This window comes from Podarcis pityusensis (assembly GCF_964106645.2).
Source record: "Podarcis pityusensis genome assembly, chromosome: 7".
Taxonomy (NCBI): domain Eukaryota; kingdom Metazoa; phylum Chordata; class Lepidosauria; order Squamata; family Lacertidae; genus Podarcis; species Podarcis pityusensis.
In genome coordinates this window covers 37955155-37980205 of record NC_138031.1, presented here as the reverse complement: position 1 = coordinate 37980205, position 25051 = coordinate 37955155, and the positions used below count along the sequence as shown (strand labels likewise).

General features: G+C 40.7%; 1 long non-coding RNA gene across 1 annotated transcript in view; it reads right to left on the bottom strand.

Annotated features, from left to right (window-relative positions):
* Positions 1-280: 280 nt before the first annotated feature.
* The window catches only part of LOC308481417, a 77748-nt gene continuing 52977 nt past the window's right edge, over positions 281-25051 (bottom strand). The window contains exons 2-3 of the long non-coding RNA XR_013988657.1: positions 19287-19322; positions 281-292 (exon numbers count right to left, since the gene is read on the bottom strand). This is a non-coding gene — a long non-coding RNA (uncharacterized lncRNA). The remainder of the gene's footprint in view (positions 293-19286; positions 19323-25051) is intronic.

Genomic DNA, 25051 nt, shown 5'->3' with positions numbered 1-25051 from the left:
AGGGCCTAAGAGTCTCCCCAAACCTTAAGCTAACACTGTTTGCTGTGGGTCATGTTTGGCTGGCTATTGCAAAGTCGAGCTAAAAATGTACAGGCTGCTGAAGGGACAGAACGAGGGAAGCAAATGCCACAAGGTTCTGAAAACAGTGGAAATTCTAAAATGATTATTTACTTACTGTTCATTTTATCCTTCTGGCCAAGAGCAAAACATGCTGCCTTATCTCATCCATCCTTGTGACAACCTTTTGATGTCGGCTGGTTGTAATATTGATGTTACAGGTGGGGAACTGGAGCTAAAAGATAATGACTTGCTGAAAGCCAGCCAAAGGGTAGAACAACATGCTATTTACCAGGTTTCACTGGCAAACCTTAAGAAAGTAACTCGCATGAGTCTTTATAAAACCACAATCCTTAGGATTGCTTTTGAGAGCCCCCCTTATGCACACACAAATGGAGAGGTATAACTACTTTTTAAAAACAAATATAAAGCTTTCAGGTGACAGAGCAAAAGGTACAATGCGTCAGTAGAAATCTGGGGAGTAGTACCGAAATGTTCCTTTGGGAAAGTTATGTAATAGGCTTTGGTTAGAAGAATTGAAGCATACCCTCCAAGCGTCCCGATTTTCCAGGGACAGTCACAGAATACCGGCTTAGGATTTGATCTCAGAATGTCAGAATACACAAACGGAAGTTCCCAGCAAGCTGTGCTAGAATGTAAACAGACATGTGACATACAACAATCTACATATCTGTTCCTCTTAGGGTGGAACGGAACATCAATATCCCAGCACCTAATTCCCCCACCAGTGCGACTGCAGAGCTTGGTACAGAGGTTTAGCTGGCATTTATCCTGATCGGCAGCAGTGAGGGAGCATCCTGTTGCCTCTCCATGGCCGCTGCTGCTGGCCTCCTTCCTTGGGCAGCGCTTTTGCAGTTGCAGGAGAATGAGCAAGGAGGAGGAAAGGCTGCCATTGCTGAGGCCCAGCCCTGTGTGATGTGCTGGCTCTCAGGAGCAGACAGAGGGCAGGGCAGACAAGGCGGAGCAGAGTGGAGTGCAAGGAGTCTTGATTTAATAATAATAATAAAAAGCTTTGTGTATCTGTGTCCAATCTTGCCCTTTTCAAAAATGTATTTATTGGTGTGTGCTTTTCTTTTGGTAAATCTACCAAAGAAAAATAAAATACCATCAGGATTAGGGCAGTGGAGGGCATATGAGCTGTGTTCCCATTGGTGTAGTGATGGCTGCACACGCCCTTCTTCTGCTTGGAAATGCTCTGCGGAGGGCAAAGGAATGGAGGGTTGAGGAGGGTCATTTGGAGGGGAGTGAGAAATGTCCCTATTTTCATCTAAGGAATGTTGGAGGGGGTTTGTAAGTGTTACTTAGCAGAAACTGTGCTGCCTCTTAAAGGTCATGTCTGAAACGCCTGTAATTTTTTTTGTTTTGTTCTGAAGCCTGCTACATCCACGTGGCATAAACAGGTGGAAAGACCACATCACTCTCATGGAAGAGCTGAGTTTTATAAGTGTCCTGTGCTACTTTTGGCACATGAAACTTTCTATATATATTTTTTTAATAGCTCCGTTGTGGCTTTTTTCAGCCACGCCACTTCCTATGTTGGCAATGTATGAGTGGCAGAAAGATTTACCTCTTTGCGGTGTTAACGATCTGATGCAGTCCTCATCAAATCAATGATATTTCTCCCCAGTTGCCTTATTGGCACTTATTTGAAGCCCCTGCCTTGAGTGCTTTCTCTTTATGTGCCCACAGAATTCCACATTAAATACCTGACAGTTTGAGACTTTTGATGTATATGTGCTTCCCTATCCTTTGCTGTCAGAAATGTTCCCTCTGAAGGAAAAAATATGTGCTGTAAAACTGAAGTTAATAGAGGTACTGGGGTGAAAATTAGAAGCCCGGGTTGGCAGAAAAGGAACTCTCTGTTTTATGGTACTTTATATATAGCCAATGTTATATTATCAGGATTCTCAAAGTGACAGAACAACCTTACTGAGGAAGAAGGGGATAGTTGTGAAGGAAAACAAACATTCTACCTTGACATTCCTTTACCCCAATAAGATTGTCCTTTACAGGTTGCTTTTATAGATTGCTTCCCCTATGATATATTGACTGTTTTCAAATACTTTTGCCTGTATTTACACTTACTGTGAGCTGACAGCTGATTGTGAGGTGTAGAAATGCCTAAACATAATAATGATAATAATAATAATAATAATAATGCATTGTAGTATTGTGGGGGAGTTTAGCCCCTTTAGATTCATTCTGATCCCTTTCCCTGAATATCCCTTTTTATTGAAGAAAATATTCCAAGCCAAAACATGCACACAGTTTTCTACAAAACAGCTTCCCCCACTTTCCAAAGCACTGGCCATTTAGTGCAAAGGCACATATTTTTGCAATTACATTAACATTGTACTTTGTCTAATAATGAGACTTTTATGGAAGAATGGGTGCCTTTTTCGGACTATTTAAAGAAATATTATCGTGTGATGAAGTTGCGAGCAGGATTTGAGCTATGAGCAACAGAAGTAATTAGATTATAATATTGTGGTTATGATTTGATAGGAAGAAGGTGGGAAAAGAGGTGGGAAATCGACAAAAATAAGTCAAAAGGCAAAATTGTGTTCTGACTGTATATGTTATAATGTTGCAACTTAATATAATTTTAAAAAATGCATTAACATTGTGCTTTGTTTTCATCTTCTGCTCATTCAATGCGCATGACAAGAGTCTCTATGCAGACACTAAGATTCATGCTTAGACATCCTTCACACAAGGATGGGATGTCAGTCACATGCAGAAGCTCTACATAGGTATGTTGGCATGTGCACAAAGCAGTCACGGATGGCATGATGGAGCCTGACAACCTCCTTCTGGCTGAGTCACTGCTGGAGAAGGGGAGGGGCAAGGGAGCATTGAAGTTGATGCAGTGCAAACATGATGGCAGAGCTAATCTGGTGCTTCTGCAGGCAGGAGCCTTTTCAAGCATCACCCTTTTACATGTGTGGGCCATTGGGTATGTAGGTCCCAGGCACATTGGTGGGTAGTGGGGCTAGTTTAGCCCCTTCAATGCTTCTTCGAATATATGAGGATCATCTGAACACCCTTCAGACTGTCAGCATAGCAGAGAAGCTATTTTTTAATTGTTTAGGAAATAATACTATAATAAGTAGAAGCTTCTTAAACGTAAAAAAACAAAAACAAAACCCTGTTCTTTTGGGGGAAGTGGAAAGAAAATAAATACAGGAAACAAAGACATGCAAGAAGAATCAAATCAGGATTACCAATATTGAAATTTTAAAAATAGTACAAAGCTTAAATGCTAAGATTTAATACAATATCAAACATTTTGATGCCACCTATAATAATGTATTTTTAAGTTAACATGTATAATTTTAACATAATTATAAATCTCAAATTATCAAATTAATTTTCCCAGTCCTAAAGTTGTGAATCCTATAAATTCTTAAACACAAAAATCTTTGACTTGGACAAAAACATAAATCATTATCCTTTATTTTAACTTACAACAAAAGAATAACCACAGTGTGTGTGTGTGTGTGTGTGTGTGTGTTTCACTTTGCATTCCCCAATCCTGAAAGTACCACCATTCTTCTTCACATTGTTTAATTTATATCTTCCTTGTTTTACCCAAAGGACCTATGCAACTTTGCCCCAGACTCCTAACCCCCATAATTTAACCTAATTTCCCTTCATTTAAGGAACTATTTTTCATTTCCGATTTTTAGCATACAAGATATATGCTGTGGTGATAATATGGAAAAATAAATTTGCTTTATCTCTAGGCAATATTTTTATTAGTTTATATATTTGACACTAATAATTCAAAGACATTATAATGCAGATTATAATGGCAATTTCTGGTAGTTTTATGTAGGAAGTTTATTAAAGCATAGATTTAAAAAATGATTGCAGACACTTTTATTTAAAAATAATTAAAGTTTGCAAATAAATATTTCTTATTTCCCCCCTTGTTTGCAACCGCTAATTTCCTCTTATTTCTATTACGTATTTCAAACTAATTTGCTATTCCAGTTTGTTAGCAGTCGTGCAGGTCAATCATATTTAAAGTGTTTGAATACTGCTTGTAATTCATTGAGCTTTTTGTATATTAAAAAAAAAAATCCATTTTGCCAGCTCTCCTGTTTTACAGGACTCTAACACGGTACATAAAAGCAGCTTTAAAAGCAGCTTTGAATGTGGTATTAAATCCTCTGTAATAAAGACCCTTAATATGCTGGGCACCATTGCATAACATCACATAGCACAATACAGCGGGGTAGTTACTGCATTTGAAATTGCCTGCCTTTCACAGCCATCCTTTCACAGCTTGTTAAGGACCTATTCAAAGACCAAGTAGGGTATGGATCAGCATAGCATTGTATTCTTGCTGGTGCTAAGTGCCATACTTCATTTTTAATTAAAGGAGGTTGGGGGGGTGGGGAATCTAATTTAGTTTTCCTCTGAAAATGAGCTGTTTACTAAGAGTGGAATTCATACCATCTGAATAAAATCTGACTCATTAATGGAGGTCAGGGGTGTGTTGTTCTGCTGTTCTTATTTATTAAATTTCTATCCCACTCTTTCTCCTGAAGGAAGAAAAAAGAGGGACTTGCAACCAAGTGTTGCTGTGTCAAACATTCATGTTCGTGGTTCCAGCCAGCCCTGCCCTTTCCCATGATACTCCATGCCATTCCCACTTGCCCTTGTTTCTGTTCCACACACCACCAGCCTCCAGTCCTGAACATTTGGCATTCTGTGGCCACTGAGCATGCTCAGTACTAGTAAGACTGCTGTGTTCCCCGCTCCCATCCCACAAAGTTATTTTGTACTTTTGCAAACCTCAGTATTCCCTCGAGTGCCCTGGTTGTTTCCTTGTGTGTGTATGTGAGAGCATTTTGGGATTCACAAACAGAGACTTAGTATACATGGGTTATTGTTGGGTTGGGTTTTTTTTTTATAAAAAATCTCTATAAGAGAAATTCATCAGAACCAGACTCAAGCTTGTTCAGTGGAGATTTCTCCACAATATAGGTTATAGACCAGGCATTTGTCTCTTGCTATATCATTCTGAGCATTGCACTTACAAACTCACTGGGACCAAGATAGGAGCCTATAATAAGAATAGCAGTGAATGAGATGTCTGTGTAGGGATATTGCACTCTCTAGCCTCTTCGTCAGTATAAGGGACTGAAGGTGCAGGCAGTATGCCAGTTTTGCAAGAAATGAACCCTTTTCACATGCTGTAGCAAATGTGGGAAGTTACAGTTAAGATTGACATTGAAGAGAAGGAAAAATTGCCACAGTGATAGGAACAGAATGATCTAGACACAGAAGTTGGCTTTGACACCCCCCCCCCCCCGAGATGAAAGCGAGAGCTGTCCCTATAAAATAATAGAGAAAGTCAGGTGGGGTAGCCAACTTTTGATAGGGCAATGGTGTGCCCCCCATCAGCAAATGAAGGATCACAGCAAAGCAGTAGTGGCACCAGAAAAAAAGATGGGTGTACACAGAAGGGTCAAAGTATATTTCCAGGCTATCAGAGATTGCAAAGAAAGGAATATATGATAACAACAAGAAGATGAAGAAGTAATAATAAAGAGACTATCTAGACAGATCTGGATAGAACCGTTTGATAAAAGCAGTAACAGAAGTGATGTTTTGATTCTCGTTCGGAGCTTGATGTAAGGGTATCCCCAACAAAATTTAAAAATCTGGCTGTATAATTTGGAAGTAATATGATTTGGAAATAATGTGATTGGATTGGCCTGTTAATAAAAATTATGTTTAAAAAAAACAAAGTATATTTCCAGGAGGGTACACACATTAAGATTACCGAAAGAAAAATAACAGTATATGCTGATGACAAGAGTCTAGGATTGGTGGGGGGCAACTGGGGGAGTCAAACTCTTTGTTTGGGAGGCGCTGCCCCTGTTGGGATTCCTGCTCCATGTTTGCAGTCATGAGATTGCTGTCTATCACATGACGGTGTATGTTTTCATTCCACAGTGTGGGAAGTGATGGGGACAGGATGTTTGTGTCACTGTGTTCTGTGAAGTCGGACTATTGTCCTTTGTTCTTTTTTCTCTTTGCTTTTGCCTCAACTACAGCCAGGGCTTTCTCGGCTGCGGCTCCAATCTGGTGGAACGCTCTGTCACAAGAGACTAGGGCCCTGCGGGACCTGACATCTTTCCGCAGGGCCTGCAAGACAGAGCTGTTCCACCAGGCCTTTGGTCAGGGTGCAGCCTGACTCCATCCTCTGGCAATCTGCACAGAATTTTGCTTAACGGTTTCCATCAATTTGATTTTAATTAATTTTTATAATGAAATGTTTTTAGAATGTTGGATTATTTGATTGTTGTTAGCCGCCCTGAGCCCGGCTTCGGCTGGGGAGGGCGGGATATAAATAACATTTATTATTATTATTATTATTATTATTATTATTATTATTATGAGAAAGAGGAAGGAGCTAAAACAGAATGCTCCGAGTGTATTATATGTAAATAATGACCGCTCCCCGCTTAAAACAGGGGGCGCCCTTTGCATGGACGCACGCAGCCCTGGATCTGGAGCGGCCCCATCAGCATAGGCTTGGCTTTGCCTTCCCTCAGGTGGGATACCTGGAGGTCCCCGCCTACCTCAGTCAGTTGTCCAATCCCACCTGGGGGAAGCGTTGCCAAGGAGACTAGGCCAGGTAGGGGGAGGGATTACCTGCCCACACAATAGAGGGAGGATCTTACCTGGGAATCCTCACTTGGCTTCAGAGCTTCTCCCACCCTACCCACCCTCAGTTAATGTCTTCCTTTGCAGGTTAACTTTTCTTCATAGGTTTTGCAGGTTAACTTTTCTTCACAGGTATGCGGGCGCTGCTGCGATAAGGTCGCTGTTAAAGGGCCGGAAAGGAATTTCCCTGCATTGGCAGGTTTCGCCTTTCCCGTAGCAAAACGTCACAACTTTGGCGGTATTAGGCCTTGGGCAGAATCCTTTAGTCCATCTTCCTCTTTGCTGCGGCGATACCAGGGTTCCCTGTTAAAGGGGTTTCTGAAGGGAGGCTTTGACCGTACGTCGAAAGGTCGTCATTGCTCTCCCCTGCGGCGGCGGCGTAACGGGGGCGGCTATCTCTGCTTGAACATATGTTCTCCAGAGCCGGCCCATCCCCCCCACACACACTGGATAACCCTGAAGCTCCCTAGGTCCCTGGCTGGGGACTGGGGAGGGAGAACGCCCAATGCCTGAGCCAAGGTCTACCCACATTTGAAATTTAATAAAGTTGTGGCCAATTTAATCCCATAGCACGTTGTCTTGAGTCGTTATTCCACATGACGGGGGGGGGACCGCTTGGGATCTGGGGACTCCGCCTGTCCACGCAAAGTAGATTAGCCCAAATGCTGTGCTACTGAGTTCTCTTACGCAAACTGCGAATACTCTGCGGATCCCTAAGTGTGCTGATGCTTCTTGGTGTCAGTTGCTGTAATGTTCGGGCTGAAGAAAGCTTTTGAAGCTCCCAAACGATCGACCAGGAGGGAGAGAACATGCCAGTCGGGCATGTGTCTCTGCCAGAGTCTTACATGAGAGTAGGACAATCCTAACAGCCCTCTACCTCCTTATACCTTCACCCATGCAGCAAAGACAGGAGCTAATCCTCTTTTACTTGGGTATTGTCTGCAGCAAAGATCAGAGCAGCTCAGTTGTCTCCTCCAACCCCCCTCTAGCTTGAATCCAGGGAATTGTATGTAAAAACCTTGTGCTCCATTGTTTAGAGACATTGTACATTTAGATGTTTAAAACCTAAATTGAAATAGCATTTTATGCCAAATGAGTAAAATGTGCTTAATTACCAAACTATTAACATAATATGCAAATTAGGCTATCCCGATTTAGGGAAGTGAAATACAGCAGCCCTAACAATGTTTTCATAACATGCATGGCTGTTTCTTCACAAAACAGTGTCACTAAAGTGCTCCTTAGCAGATAAAACTCATGCTTCTATTTTAAATGTTGCATTTAAATTTTACTGATAAATGCCGGAGCATTGATCAACAAGAAAACTAACTATATATTAATTTATTGAAGGGATGTTCATAAATCTACATCGTCTGGGGGCACTCATTTTTATCCAGTCCCATTGTTTACATTTCCTATAGAATGTGTCTCCTTCCACGATTCATCCCTCCATATTATATAGCTGTTTGCTCATAAATCTGTAGTGCACTGCTGACTCAGGGGCTCACTTAAATTCAGTGATTTAATACATCCTGTTTCAAAATCAGCCTAAAAATCACTTCTTACAACAAACCAGCAGTGGCAAAATGGCTTTGTACTATTAGCCTATTTGCATGAAAGGAGTTCAATCGAATTCTGGCCATGAGCTTCAGTGTCCTATTTGGAAAGAAATTTAGGGCTCAACACATGTCTGACGAAAACTGATAGAATGAGGACCAGTGTCGGCAGCTACTTCCCAGAGAGATTTCATTTAACTGCCACTCTTCGAATGCCCATGACAATTTTGCTATATTTATAGCCTCTTTATGTGGTAAACAGTTTGATTCTGACAGCTGCATGGTGTTCTTTGTAGTAAAGATGAAAAATTGTGTTTATGCATATGCAAATGCAATAAGGAAGATAGCATGGAAAACAGTTTCTCTTTACTAAGGAGGGCAAGGAGCAACCTGAATTCTTAGCAACTGCCTCATGAGAGGTCTAGGAGCCAGGTGGGTATTTTCCAGTGAATCTCAAACCCTTCATAAGTGGTGATGCTGGTACCACTTACCAATGAAGACTTCAGCTACAGTGCTTATCCACTTGGCCAGGGCATCCCATACAAAGCCAGGTTAAAGCACACCCTGACAATCTCCTTTTACTTTTGGAATTTTTTTGAGGGGGAGGGTGTTACAAGCAAAATGCGGTGCAAAATTATCATGTTAATTACAATTTGGTATGGCCCTAAGACTTCAAGTAAGCCATCCCAATATCATTGGTTGTGCTTATTCATTGTTATTGGCTGCAGATGAATTATATTTTAAAAAAAAATATTTACCACTTAAATAAATACTGAATAAATATTGTATCTAACTGCATAAAATTCTATGCAGCTATAATAAAATTATGAATTAAATAGGAAGTCACTTTTTTTCTTTCTAGAGCATATGGACTCAAAATATGCAAGCAAAATTAAACAGAATTAATTTGGAATTCTGGGGGAAATCAGCTGAACAGTTGGTTTGGGAGGGGGCAGGGGGAATAGCTTATATTTGCCACCAGCCCTAGATCTTTGGACAGTTATATTGAAATGTGATTTTCTCCCCATTAAACAGAGGAGACTTTCTCCTACTTTATCTTCGGTTTTGCTGGCTTAATATACCACCTGCTAACAGTTTTGAGAATGGATTCTCTAATATTCTGACATTTGGAAAGGGATTCAGCATGCTTCTAGATAGTTCTTCTGTATGTTTCAGTTTGGAATGAAATGGTCAAAATATTTCCTTTTGACATTTTCAATTGCATCTAAAGTCTTTGTTGTTTTGTCAGTTTCTAGAATCTTTTGAGACATTTTGTTCAAAGTTTGACAGTAAGTGCTGCTCCCATATGCCTCCACAATCACTAGTAGAAGCAGCAGCAAATTCATTTTGGGATTCATATACGTATATCACTTGGAAGGACATTATTACAGTAATTTTAATTTGCATCTTGTTAGAATGATGGGAATTGAAAATATATCCAAGACGACTATGGATGTGTGGAAGCAGGCCTATTAAAAATATTTCCTATCTAATTATATTTGCATATCTCAGTTACATTTTAATTCATCATTTGCTGTTATAAAACTATACTCACAAGATTTAAGCACTGCCTATAGTCATTTGTGGAACAGCCAGCCAGAGAAGAGAATCTATGATGAAAGGAATGCAAAGGATATCCAGGATGGAGGAAAAAGTGCCAAGCAGGGCTATGGGGGGCCAGTATAGAATAGGCAAGATTTCAAAGCAAAAACCAGCCAAAATAAGGGGTGGAGTCAGTGTGTAAATAATATAAGAGAGAAGACAAAGCAAGGGTAGGAGGAAGTGGTCCAGGAAGATGACAGTGGCAGAGACTCTAACCACTTTAATGCACTTTCCTAAGTCCCTAAAGAACATTTGACATGTGTACTTGAAAGAAAGGTTCATTGAACTCATTTTGAATGTGAAAATGAGTTCCAAGCAAGGCTGCAGAAGAAAAGAGAAAAGTGACTTCATAAATAGGGTTGGGAAGGTGAAAAGTGCTAGAGTTGTTCCGTGGAATCCCTGATCTGGACCTTGTGTAGAAAAGAATTCTCTCCACCACAAGAATGTGCTTCAAAGCTTTACTGCAGAGCAGTCTTTGAAAAGTAGATGTAATAAGATAAATGTCAAAAAATAACAATGTAGGACATTGCAAACAAGCAATGAAGTTCAGTCCTGCATGCAGTGCAGTAAACGTTCCTCTCTCTGGTCCTAGAGAGAGTTCCTAAGCTTCTTCATCACTGGAGAACTTCTGTGCAACCACTGCCACAGCTGCTACTAGCAATCTCTAAGCAAGCACACACACGTTTCAGCTTCCTGCTGTTCGAGCTCTGCAGCTCATGTTTCTGGAGATGAGTCATCACGTAGCTTATCACACTCTAATGGAAAGAATACCAAGCTTCTCTGATGCTTTTGCCAGAGTGGAACCTTTTTGCCTAAGGTAAACTTCCCATTGCAACATTTAGAATACGCTGTATTCAAACACAGCATTTTATGTACATTAAATTTATAACTATAACAAAAATCAAATTTAGTAATTGTATAGGGTGGAAAGGGAAAGCTCTGGGGGTTAATGTGAGAAGGATGGGTGGGGGGCTGGCGAGCAGAGTGAGCAGGGACACAGCCCCTAGTATGTCCATGTGTGTATATAAATATATACCCAAATCACAGTTTGACCCCTATCTCCCCATGTTGATGACTGAAAAAGGGAGCAGGATGGAACATCCTTGATGGAGAGACGTGCCACTAATTGGGGTAGGTGGGCTGGGCCTTGGCTGAGGTCCATCTCAATCTCAAACTGGATTCCAAAGCCCTGTGGCTCCCCAAAGAGGCTTGTTCCTCAGACCACTCAGCTATTGCAGCAGGGGATACATGCTCCCTGGCTGGGGTTAGGATTACTTTATGCTCATCTCTTTTTCTTCCCCTTCAGAATCACAGCACTGTATGACCTCCACTGTCCTTTACGCCCACCAACTGCTTGTCTGTACATGGTAGAAACGAAAGCAATGAAACCATTTTCAGTGTAATAGAATTACATGAAAAGGTTAGGGTAAGGTGAATGGTGGCGGCCTCCTTTGCTGTCTGGAAAACAACTCTCAAGGGAGAGAGCTCTCTTACTAGAAGCCAAGGAGTTCTCTTGGTATGAGCTACAGTTACACCATGCTCTCCAGAAGGTAAAAGGCAATCTATTTTCGGCTATTGAAAAACTCAGGGAAATTGAAATGTGTGTTGCACACTGAGAAACCGCCACAATTTACAGTCCTATTGAGCTGCTCGGGAAAAACAAGAGAGTCCCATATTGCAGAGTTTTATGTTGTCTAGCTTCAAAATTTAGTACCACATTGAAGTTTTCAGTTCTCTTAAAAGTCTTTTTTTGGTAGCAGCAGACAGTACCAGACTGCTTATCCCACTGGATGTGCTTTTACACAGTTGTAGTAGAGCCACAATGCTGCTCTCAGATAGTGGTCTAGAGGTAGTGCTGTTCTGAAATTTTATCCTGTGCTTGCCCCGCATCCCCCCTACCATTATCCATCAGGTGAGGAGAAAATAAATCATCAGTGGGGAGAGAAAGTGTCATTTTAATGGGTCAGATGCAGCCTTTTGTTGTCCTTACTTTACATCTTGAGTATTTTTATCCAGTTCTATGCATTGTTGTATACAGTGCTTTTTTTCTTAAAAAATGTTTAGGGGTACTCTCATTTTGACTCAGGAAAATCACCATTTTATAGTTCAAGTTGGGAAAAATAAATACAGTAAATGGACAAAAGTACAAAGATTCACAAAATGTTTGGAGGTATGCATACCCCCCCCCCCGAAAAAGTACTGGTTGTATGGATTTGTTGTATGGATTTATGTGGTGGTTACTTTAGGAAACCTGGAGGATATATGCATATAATATTATACATAATCAATGAGTATAATATGTAAACATTGTTTATACTTTTAGCAGAACCAGTTGAAGGAGCAAGATGGAAATTGGGGGAGGGGATCTGTGCTAATAAGCTCACATTTAAGATTGTCAAAAAATTTCAGCCCTAGTGGGCACACAAGGTGAAGGGAGAGTCTCCACTGTAGATATCAGTGAGCAAGCAGACTGATACAAGTGCAAGGAGTCCACCAAACTTCCATTTGTGGCAGCCCTGACTATGAAACATCTCTGCTGAGAAGACCACGTGGTTCCACCATCTTGGATGTCATTATAGCACCAGAGTATTAGCAGGTATTGTCAAATTATAGTACGGTGTTTTTATTTACATTGCTGAAGTTTAATGCTAAATTGTTTTTATGTCCTATTGCTTGGTTATATGTGACTATATTCTATGCTGGTGCTTTATCAACCTTATTGCTTAATAATAATAATAATAATAATAATAATAATAATAATACAGTATTTATATCCTGCCCATCTGGCTGGGTATAAATAATAAAAAAGTAATAAAAACATCAAGCATAGTTTTCATGGATGGCAGCCGAAATGTATTTAAATAAATAATCTGGGATTAAGCAGTTCTCTTCAACATTGTCCCTATTATTTTTTCTTTTATCTATCTATGAGCTGTTTATCACCCAGAAACAATCTATACTCTATGCTTTCAGTTCATATTCCCTACAGTTTAGTATCAATCAGGGCATTTTGAGGTATAAATAAAATATGAACAGCTTTGGCTAGATGTAATCCAAGGAGCTCTTCAGACTATTCAAATGTAAGAGGTTTCAGACCTTTAATCAGACAAGAGGAAAGATTTCCAAAAGCTTGTGAGCAAGAAGCCTACAGAGACACACAGCAAATGCTATGATAAATATCTATTGTGTTTGGATCCCACCCACCTACTCTCCCACACAAGATAATCTTGGAAATGTCTGTGAATCAAAGTATATCGTCTGCTACAGATTCATGAGCTCATTACGGCATTTGAAGTTGGGAAGCAAGATCAAGTACAATGGAAAATGTAAAAGGATATTTTAAAAAAATTATTTGTAGGTTAGTTTCAGTGCTCTGACACTTAGCATATTCAGGTGAAATTACTCGTGTCTAAAACCCTGGAGAGCCACTTCTAACCAGTGTACTATAGACAATATTGAGCTAGATGGACCATTGTTCAGCTTCCTATATTCCTCCTTTTCATAATACTAGAATATATTTGGAGAGCCTTTTGGGAATTAGTAATGATGTATATAAAATGAAAGCTGGTATGAACACAGACATCAAGTCCAAATTTGTGCAACTGCTGGATAGGCCCCATATCTTATGAATGAAAGTGTTTTTTGACTGTCTCCCTTTTCTGAACCTTCCAATTCAGGTAATGTGGGACATGTATCTGAAGCATTGCATGCTGCAGGGCTGTGCTGAAGTTCCATCTGCTGTTTCTGTACTATGGTATTATCAGAATTTTCTGTGCAATATGGGAATTCTTCAACATGAGCCTGAGATGGATGAATGGTGGTGCGAGGTCTAGGAACTTTGCCAAATGTGCGCCTGGGGCATGATCGTCTCCAGATGGCAAAGATGCTCATCTGAGAACATTTTTTGACAGCTTCTCCTTATCCACTTTTTTCAGAATGTGAATATTGAACAGGCATGTTAGAAATGGCTCTGAGGTACAATGTCGTACAGCACAGTCATATGCCTATAATTGTTTTTTAGAGTCTAAACATGCTTGCTGCAGCTACAACAGCTAAGTTCATTCTGTAACAGTCAGCCATTTCAATTTTGCTGTGGTACGTTCCCCAAACCCCCAAGCTTCAGAGTATTTGGAGCCCCTGCTTACAGGGCTTAGAACCACTCTTAGTCCCTGGTCTTTGACCTAGGTATCCCACGTCAGCATAGGGTGGGATGGAGGACAACTTCTCCCTGTAACAAACCATTAACCATGCTCAAAATCTTCCGCTTCTGCTTCACTCTGCCCCCCTCCCATTCTCCATCTTTCTCTGTGGCTTATAGAAAAGAAACAATTCCTCTCCTGCTCTTCCAACACCACCCTCCCATGGTACATATGAGTGTGATTCCATGCAACTGGCACAGGTGAGCAATCTCAGTCTCCAACCTCATCACAATATGTTTTCTTACTGTAATGTGCCAGCATTTATTTGTATTTTGCAACTTCATAACGTACCTATTTTCAGGTGCGGCCTCCTACATTATGACCAGGCAGAGGGGATCTGTGGTCCTCCAATCATCACTGACCATTTCCTCTGCTGACTGGGGCTGATGGGAGCTATAAGGCCACAGGTTCCTCACTCCTGGCAGATTTTGACTGTCTGTTAGCATCTGGGTATCTCTTTCATCATGTTTTCCAAGTCAAGTTTGCTCAATGTGAGTTTGTTCTCTGATTTCCATGATTTCTTGTGTACCAGGACCTCTACTTTGTACCTTGAATATTGGCCACCAAATTAGAAGACAACACCTATCTTGTACATCTGTGCCTACATATCAGACATAGTGGTTCTCATTGGCAAACAGGTTATCAAGCAGTGTTGGAATAAGGGTGTGGTTCTGCAGAAGCATCAAGCACTTAAAAACTTCTTTACCACACACTGACATCTGCACTGCTTTTATGATTTCAAAGACTGTGAAGCCCTCTAATGAAGATGCAGGTTGCCTGCTGTGAGCTATAACAGAACATGACTGAATCTCACTTTTATGCCTTTATGTGCTCTTACTGAACAGTGAATTGGGGAGTTTGCTAATAAATTGCTATTCCACTATTAATTCTCAGTACAATAGATATTATCAGCCTACATCACCATTCCTGAGGCTTCCCAGGTTCACTCATTTTTCATCCTGGCAATACATCTGCAAATTACAATTGGCACTACAACATTATATGCTGTTGTCAGTCTCTGAAGAGAAGCTGCTCACTTTAACTGCTACAGCTCAAAAGCACAGATGCTGCATAGCCTTTATAATTACTTCCCCATCTGCAATGTCTGTTAAAGGACCATATTTAATTCCCTTCCTCCAAGGAAAGACTTCAGTGAACGGCTTAGATTGAACATTATGCTTAGGGCTCCAGCTACATCAGGAGTCCCTAATGTTGTCTATGTACATTCTTTGGCAAGCACATGTGCTTGTCCTGACCCATGGGCCGGACTCCTGTTTATTTCCCCCAATCCATAATATGGTGTTGCTCCATTCGACATGTAATAAATCAGAACCAACAAACCTTTGCTTGGACTACTAGCTAGATGTTAATTGCAATCACATAGCTAGTATCAGAAACATATCCTTATTAACATCTAGTGACACAAAATACATGACATCCAGGTGAACATTCACTGGTTCTGTGATAGCGAGGAATCATGTTAAATCACTGAATGAAACCTGGGTGGTAATTGTGATCCTACTCTGTCTGTATATTGAGAAATGTCCAATGTCACATGAGCAGACTTCTGCTGGCCCAACATAGTAACAACACATATGCCTGTGGGAAACCCACAAGCCAGAACCCAATCACAGGAGCACTGTCCACTCCTGTGATCCACATCAAGGTACTCAGGTATTTAAAAGTATGCTGTCTCTAGCCCTAGATAATCTTATTCTCTGTGAATTTAAAGCCATCTTAGTTGTTGGCCTCCTGTGGAAGTAAGTGCCATCATTTATCTAAGTGTTGAGTGAACAAGTATCTATCCCAGATCTTCCCACATTCGGTTTCAGTGGAGGTCCACAAGTTCTAGTGCTATGAGAGAGGGAAAACAGCTTTTTTCTATGTTTTCTATCTACTTCCGGGGCAACCTAAGACCTGGGGGCTGGATGTGGCCCAATCGCCTTCTCAAACCGCCCGCGGACCGTCCGGGAATCAGCATGTTTTTACATGAGTAGAATGTGTCCTTTTATTTAAAATGCATCTCTGGGTTATTTGTGGGGCATAGGAATTCGTTCATTAATTTTTTTCAAAATATAGTCCGGCCCACCACATGGTCTGAGGGACGGTGGACTGGCCCACAGCTGAAAAAGGTTGCTGACCCCTGATCTACTTCCTCCATGCTCTGCATAATTTTATAAACTTCTATTACCTAACCTCTTAATCACCTTCTAAATGAAAAAAAGTCACAAACACGGCAACCTTCCCTCAAAGGAGTGTTGCTCCACCCCCATAATAATTCTGGCTGCCCTTTTTTGAACCTTCTCCAAATCTACAATATCTTTTCGAGGTGAGATTATCATAACTGTACACAATATTCCAAATGCTGCTCACCATAGATTTGTATGATAGCATTATGATTTTGGAAACTTTATTTTTACCTGCTTTCCCAGTGATCACCGGTATGGAATTTTCCTTTTGGACAGCTGCCACATACTGAGTCAATATTTCCACCAAGCTATCTGCTATGACTCCAAGGTTTCTTTTCTGATCATCCACCACCAGCTTAGACCCCATGAGTGTATATGTGAAATTAACATTTCACATCACTTAACATTTGGATACACTGAACTGCAATTGCCTTTTAACCACATATTCATTCAGTCTGGGGAGTTCTTTTTGGAGCTCTTCACAATCTCATTCTGTTTTAATGACCTTGAACAATCCTGTAACAACTGCGAACAATTCATCTCTGCATCATGTAAGTGACTCATGATCATCCGACACAATAATGGATTGTCAACAGGGGTGCAACTGTGGGATGATGATGGGAAGTGTATATTATGTGATGCTTTGGTGTTTACAACACTGAATGCTTTTGTGCACACAACAGCACTATAGTACAGAAACAGACTCTGTGTTTGTATGTAACACAGCCACAGCAAGGAACTAAGAATTCAACAACTTTATAAGACAGACTGTGGCTGATAAATCACTTGAGACTGACTAAATGAAGAGAGGCTACATGGTGAACTACTCTAATGGGAAACATAGGGAGAAACAATCAGAACAAACAAGCAACACTAAGGCTCAGAATAGAAGCAGCATCTAGAGTAAATCAGTAACATAAAGAGCTGAACTCAGTCCTGGTGTAACAACAGCTTTGTAACTACAATAGCAACCCTCCATCCATTCTTTTACTTTTGAACCAGACAAATTAATTATCATTTAATCCAATATGTGTTTTTGTTGCTACCACTCCTTTTACTCCTTATCCTCTGTCACTAATAATGAATTCAACCTCATTCTGCCAGCTGCAAACAGGATGTTCCATGATAGCATTGTCACTTGGAAGTCCTTTCAAGTCACTAAAACCTGCAGGCACTTGCAACCACCAGTTTTGTCCCAGCTATATTTAGTGTGTTCTGTGACTGGTCTTCCAAAAAAGGAGGGGAAAATGAAGTCAATCATATCCCTTCTACTTGTCCCACTTATAATTAGCATCATGCACTTGAAAGCATTGACACAGGACAGTGTCTTGGATGAATGGACCACGTGCTCGAGAACAGAAATGCTGAATGGATCACAGAAGGAAAAATGAGTGTCCCAGTTTTATCCAACAATGCAGTCACTGCAAGTATGTCCTAGAATCATGGCTTCCAACACTGACAAACTTTCTGTGCTTTGAAGAGGATTCCAAGTAATAATGTTATAATAGGATATCCTGTTTGCAACCTGTAGGCTAAGTTCTGTGAGTTTTAGTGAGTTGATAAGCCACAAGAACTATGCCAACAAAGATTCAGTACAATAATCTTTACCCAAAAGTTTTGTAGACTAATAAGTCTTCCCATTAATCTACTGGTACAACAGGGGACCTTCAGTAGAAGGTCAGCTCCTCCAACCTTCAAGTGGAAATAAGATGTGGACCTTTTCCCAGTCAGCCAGGGCAAGGCTTTACAATGGAACAGGTGGGTCATCCTGGAATCAACCAATCAACCCGTCCTTTTTGAAAGCCAAAATGTCACAAATGGAGCTGATTATGTAAGATTGTTCTTGCTTAGAGATACCCCTCTGCCAGCTGTTCATTTTATACTATTTTCAGCAAATCAGGTTTACAGAGATGCAAACCGCTTCATATGCTATCCTGCAATATGGAGGTCACTCCAGGCAACGTAGTGATGTCAGCATATGAATCCAGTGTTCAGCAAAACAATAGACAAATATTAATCATGGCATATACAAAAATTTAGTGACATGTGACCATTATATTTAGATCACGGACAATGTCTTATACCACTTCTACCCCCTAAATGATGTCTTGCTTCATTTCCTCATTGACTGTGTTGTTTGGGGTCTCTCTTTTCATGCTCATGTCCGTGACCCACTGCTAATGTCATCCATGGTTGTCTATATCTCATCACATCAGCTGGGGTTTGTCCCTCCCCATGCAAGCCCTGATCCACTGAACAAGGCATTTTGCCACGTTGTGTGGACAAATAGCATTTGCTGGACACAACAAGACAACCTTACAGAAGGGCTGAGGTACCTGTAGGTACCTGCAGGTGCTCTTTTATTCCTCCCATCAGTCCAATATTAAGAGGTGAGTCCAACATCATCTGGAGGGCTACAGATTCCTACTTCCTGCTTTACAGCCTGACCTTTGTAAACCAAACTTCTGGCTTCTGTAAAGGCCTAGATCTGCAGATCAATATAATACCAGATGGAGTTCCTGCTTCTAGCTGTAACCTCAGTTGCAATAGTAATTTAATGGGCTTCCCAGCCCGCTATTGTTTTTAACTGAAAGACTGAGGAATGAGGGGTGGGAAACACTTCAGTGCTTTGCAACATATTGAGACCAGTTGATTAAGTGTTTGATTAAATCCTTCTTGACTGAGCTGTTTAAAGTTGTACTGGAATGAATCCTGTTCTCTAGACTAGGGGTGTGTGTGTGTGTGTGTGTGTCTTTGTTACTGACAGTTAAGCTCAGGACTTTGTTATTAATTTTGTTAAAAGTAGCTAGGAATATCACATTAGTCAACTGCAGTTAGGTAAAGCCAAACCAATATCAATGTGACTGATTTTAATTGGATCGGTTAAGCATAAATAATCAGAAGCACATCCCACAGCTTTTTGTGTTAGCATTGATTTTCTGCAATGCCAAATAATGAACTGTTGTACTGCTACTTACTATTCCATAAATTGGCACTCAGAGGGGGATTGATTCCTGAAAAATAGAGAAATTCGCTGAAGAAGAAGCCTGTTGGGCACAGAGATTAGTCAGTGTCTTACTTGAAAACTTACCAGCTCATGGCTCAGTTACTATGGCTTACCTATTAGAATAAATGATAGAATCATCACATATAGAGCTAGTCCATAAAGGGCATCGGCATGTAGAGTATTTGCATATAGCCTGTGTTCTGGTGTTCTTCAAATGAGAAAGAATTGCCTTTCATGACACCTACTTATTACCTAGATTCCAGGTTTTGTGAAGAGGGCTTGTTGGTTAAAAGATGCCCCTTGTTGTCATCATGGCTATTGGCAGAAAGATTGCCTAAATATAGTAAAGTGAAAACATGCTTAGCATCCTCCCAAGACCATTGGGTTGGGAAACTGTGGTTCTCCAGACATTGCGGATGCAACTCATCCCTGACCAGTGGCCATGCTGGTTGGGGTTGGAGGGAGATGAAGTTCAATAACATATGGAGAACCACAAGTTACCCTTACCTATCACACAAGAGAAACCAAAACTTGCTTCTGAATGTAAGAAATGTACCTCTGGAGATGGGTGACAGCTCAATGGCAGAGCATAAGCATTGCATTCAAAAGGTCCCAGGTTTAGTCCCTAGTATCTCCATGCAGAGCTGAGAAAGAACACTGTTTGAAAACTGGAAGGGCTGTTGTCAATCTGTATAGAGCTGAACTAGATGGACCAATGGGCAGATTTGGTATAAGGCATGGTATATGTACAGTTAACAAGGAACTGCAATCAGTCATGGCTCCTGGATGAGTATCATGCTTAGGTTTACAAATGTATAGTTGTTACATTCACATTATATTTTTAGACGCGCACATACAAAGTTTTAAATATACACTTCAAGAGGCAATGTGTGAAGTAGCCAGCCCCTATATGCAACCATAGGAACGAGAGTTACTAATCTCACAAAATTAGCAATGGTCTTCTTTATGCCAAAAAGAAGAAGAAAAATGATATAAGATCACTTCATTGGATGGTTCATAGGTATACAGCATGAAAACTTCCTGAATAAGATTTTTTAAAATCTCACTACTATATATATTTTCTCAGAAAAATAACAAAAATGACTACAATATGAAACAGTCTTCCAATAAACATCAGCATTTCTGTATTATCATACAAGGCACAAAAATCTACTGTACTATAGTAACTGGCCCCTTCCTGTTTAGTCTCCCATCTTGCATGTTTTGAGGTTCAGTGCAAGTGCTGCAGCATTTGTAGGATCCCAAGCACATATGTAAAGCCTACGTTGAATCAGGGGCGTAGGAAGGGGGGGCGGTCCGCACTGGGTGCCATCATAGAGAGGGGTGACAAATTATTACTTCCCTACTAGGGCGGTTCATAAAAATCTTTTTTTAAAAAATGCTTGCTCCAAAGGTCTTATCTTACTACACTGGGGATTATATAGCTATATGTGAAATTTCATGCATATTAGTTAATATATTGACCCTCCTCCACGAAAATAGCTGTTTACTGCCGTTTTCCTATGTCGTGAAGGCTGAAATTTCAATTCAGTGGAGCAACCAGTCTGGTGCTTTTGCAGAAAAATACTCCTAGACACAAGACTTTTATTTTTTAAGCCCTTTCAGTCTCCCATCTCGAGACTAAGTACAGCAAACTGTACATTCCCACCCCTCTCCCCAAGGCTGGATTATTTACTTCTATGTGCCTGTGTATCTGTGTCTCCCTTATATCTATTAGGGACTATTCTCTCTCTTTTTCTTTTTTTAATAATTTTTTATTAAAGTTTTAAACAACAAAAAAAGAAAAACAACACACACAAAAAACAATACAAGACTTAACAATATAAACACAAAACAATTAAAAACAAACTCTCTTTTCCATTTCCAATTTTAAGTTACTTATTTTCTGGACTTCCTCATACCTCCCTCTTTTGTATTCCAATCCACATTATTTGTCCAGCAGTTTCTTTTCCACTTTTTTAATCCCAATCTTTAATTTAATAAAATGTTATAATATATAACTTCAACTTTTTTTTTTAAACCTAATCCTTTAATCTTAATATCATATAACTTTAAAGTTTCCCCTTTTAAAATCAAATTTCCATTTCTTTAAACTTCTTTAATCTTAATCTTTAATCTTAATCTATCCTTAACTTTAACCTGTGCAGCTGGAAACCACTTGTTTTCAGTCCATCATCACTCTAACATTCCTTAATTTTGCAGTGTTTCTGAAGATAGTCTTTGAATTTCTTCCAGTCTTCCTCCATCGACTCTTCTCCCTGGTCTCGGATTCTGCCAGTCATTTCCGCCAATTCCATATAGTCCATAAGTTTCATCTGCCATTCCTCCAGCGTGGGAAGTTCTTGTGTCTTCCAATATTAGGGACTATTCTCTCGCCTTTCCTTTGATAACGATGCTACTGATTACTTCTGCCGTTTTAATTTCAGAGAAAGTATTTAATTTAAAAAGGATCTGTACTATAGAATAACCGTGGTAACAAACAGTGGTAAATATTTTGGGGAGGGTGGTCCCAGAGCCCTAACACCACCATCCCAAAGAGGATAAAATGGGCGGACTTTGGTACTCTTTTGTCCTCCCCTCCCCCAATGTCTTTCTCTCTATCTGAGCTGGCTCCCTGCCAGCTCAGTTACGTTACATGTGGGGAAACCCGTGTAAAGCCTCTCTGTGTAAAGTCTTCAAGCTGTCCCTGCGCGCGCCTGACAAATCTGCCCCATTGTCAAAATTTGTCTTTCCCCCCACCTCCAGTCTCTGTTGTGTGTCCTGGCTGAGGGGAAAAACAGAAGACGGGTGGCCATCAGTCAGGGATGGTCTAGTTGAGATTCCTGCATTGCCCCAGGGGTTTGGCTAGATGACCCTCAGGGGTCCCTTCCAACTCTACAATTCTCTGGTGCAGGCTTGTGCACAGTTTTAGGTACAAGTTGGATGCAAGGGGTGCATACAATTGCAGCCCATCTTATGCACCGTCAGCTCAGGAATAAGTCCCAGTGATCATGATGAGACTAGATTGCTGCTCTGCAGTCCTGTTTTTTAAATAAATGTTTTCCTTTTCAGATAATACAGAGCATGGTGAAATCACAATAAATAAAACCTCCCCTTCAGTAGTTTCAAGCACTACTACAAGTTCCACATAATATCTGTACTGCATTGTTTAGTGTGGCAGCACTTGCACTTTGGAACTCCCCGCCTATTGCAACAAAGCAAATGCCTTTGCTAGACTCTTTTCGGGCACCTGCTAAAAGCATTCTTCTTTAGGCAAGCATATCTAGATGCTTAGGAAGTTGAAGTAATTTTAATTTTAATATTTTAGCTTTTCTATGTTTTAAGGTAGTATTGTTAATTTTTCTTGATTTTACTGCTGTGGGGGTTTTTTTCTTTTTTCTTTTGGTAAACCACTTTGCAGGTTTTTAAAAATAAATTTTATTAAATAAACAATAAATATAAATAAAATAACACAAGCCAAAACACAATCCATGCTGTAGATTTAAGTATCTGTCCATAGTCACCTGCTTGTTATCAGAGGCCCAGAATCCACATTCCTTTGTAAGAAAATATGAAATAACGTAAAACCATTTTTGCAGGGGGGGAATATCAATGGGGGGGGGGGGTGACAAGAAATTTTCCACACTGGGTACCACCTGACCTTCCTACGCCTCTGCACCCTCATTTCCTACCTCTGATGTGCATTCAGTTTACTCACGCTGAACAGATACTGAGTGGCAGAAGGGAAGGAATTGTATGGTTAAGTAAAATAATGCATTTCCCATCACAATACTTTGATCTATTGTACAAAATGTAGGTCTTTACAAAGGTGAAATAGCATGTCCACTGTTCCTCCAGCTTCAAAAGACAAATCTGTTGCCAAACGTTATCAGGGCAGAAGGTGAAATGTGAGGAATTACCTGAGTATCAGAACTGGCAAGAAAAGTCATACAGAAGCCCATAATTTGGGTTTCGATCCTATACACACTTATCTAAGAGTAAGTCCCAATGACCTTACACAGGCATAGGCAAACTCAGCCCTCCAGCTGTTTTGGGACTACAACTCACATCATCCCTGACCACTGGTCCTGTTAGCTAGGGATGATGGGAGTTGTAGTCCCAAAACAGCTGGAGGGCCGAGTTTGCCTATGCCTGACCTTACATATACGTCTGAGTAAGACATGCATAGGTTGCACCAGAGCCACCCTGAGACATTTTGGCACTTGAGCCAGACCCCATATGCTGTTCCCCTCCCCGCCAATGAAAAAGAAGTGAGGGAATATCTACATTAAAAACAGGGGATGATGGGAAAGATTGACATTGGGATCTGCTGCCCCTGTGGGTCCTACTGCCTGAAGCAGTTGTCTCACCTTGCCTCATGGATGGGTTGCATTGTAAGAGAATATTAAAGGAGTTTGGCAAAGGTTTCCATTTGGGATCCTAGTTCCATTTGTCAGTCCCTCATGGTCAAAATAAACAGTGAAACAAGTATGAAAATCCCTTCAGAACAGAAGAACATTAAATGAGCCTGCTGGATCAGGGGCTGACCAGATGCCCGTGGGAAGCCTGGAAGCTGTACGTGAGAGCAACAGTACTCGGCCTTTGGTAAAAGCACATTCTTAAGGAAGCTGGATTTTGGCCATGTCTGGTATGAAATTAGGATGATCGTTTTCCTTATCATTGTTTGCTACCAATCCTACTGGTTCATATGACAAAAGCCACCACAAAATGCTTTGGGAAATGTATTTTAAAAAGTAAGGAAGGTAGATAAAAATCCATTCTTGGGACCAGTACTCCCCCCCCCCAGCCGGAACTTGATGGAACTCAGTTCCGGCACCTTTGAGGTGGACACCGTTGCCATTCTAAGAGAACAAGGGAGGCATTCATGGTGAGTTCTGGCACCTCTTTTTCTGGAAAAATAGCACTGCTTGGGACTAAGCAAAATGTCACAAAGTAGCAGGCAAGCTTCTGAGTTCTCCATACCTCTTCATCAGCTGCGCTGTTACACATAGTAGGAGCTGAGGTCTGAGGGAGAAATTTTTAAACCATCACGGCATAAAATGGTAAATAATAATAAATAATAATAATAATAATAATAATAATAATAATAATAATAATTTATTATTTATAGCCCGCCCATCTGGCTGGGTTTCCCCAGCCACTCTGGGTGGCTTCTAATAAAACACTAAAATACAATAACCTATTAAACATTAAAAGCTTCCCTAAACAGGGCTGCCTTCTTCTAAAAGTTTGGTAGTTATTTTTCTCTTTGACATCTGGTGGGAGGGCATTCCACAGGGCGGGTGCCACTACCAAGAAGGCCCTTTGCCTGGTTCCCTGTAACTTGGCTTCTCGCAGCGAGGGAACCGCCAGAAGGCCCTCTGCGCTAGACCTCAGTGTCCGGGCAGAACAATGGAGGTGGAGACGCTCCTTCAGGTATACTGAAGGCAAATTTACCAGGTATACTGGTAAATGGCAGCAACTAGCGGTCAAACAGATTATGCAGTCCTCAGATTATGGACCAAAGGCTTGAATCTTATTGGCATTTAGAAGGCAAGCTGGAATAGACTCTTTTTGGTAAATGGAGATATCAGGTTACTCCTAGTCTTCTGGGATGAAGAAGCAGTGTCTGATGCCTAGTTTTAAACATTAAGTCCAGCTGTTACCCAGATCTAGCTCAGTGGTAAAGCATCTGTCTTCTATGCATAAGATCAGCATCTCCAGGTAGCACTCCAG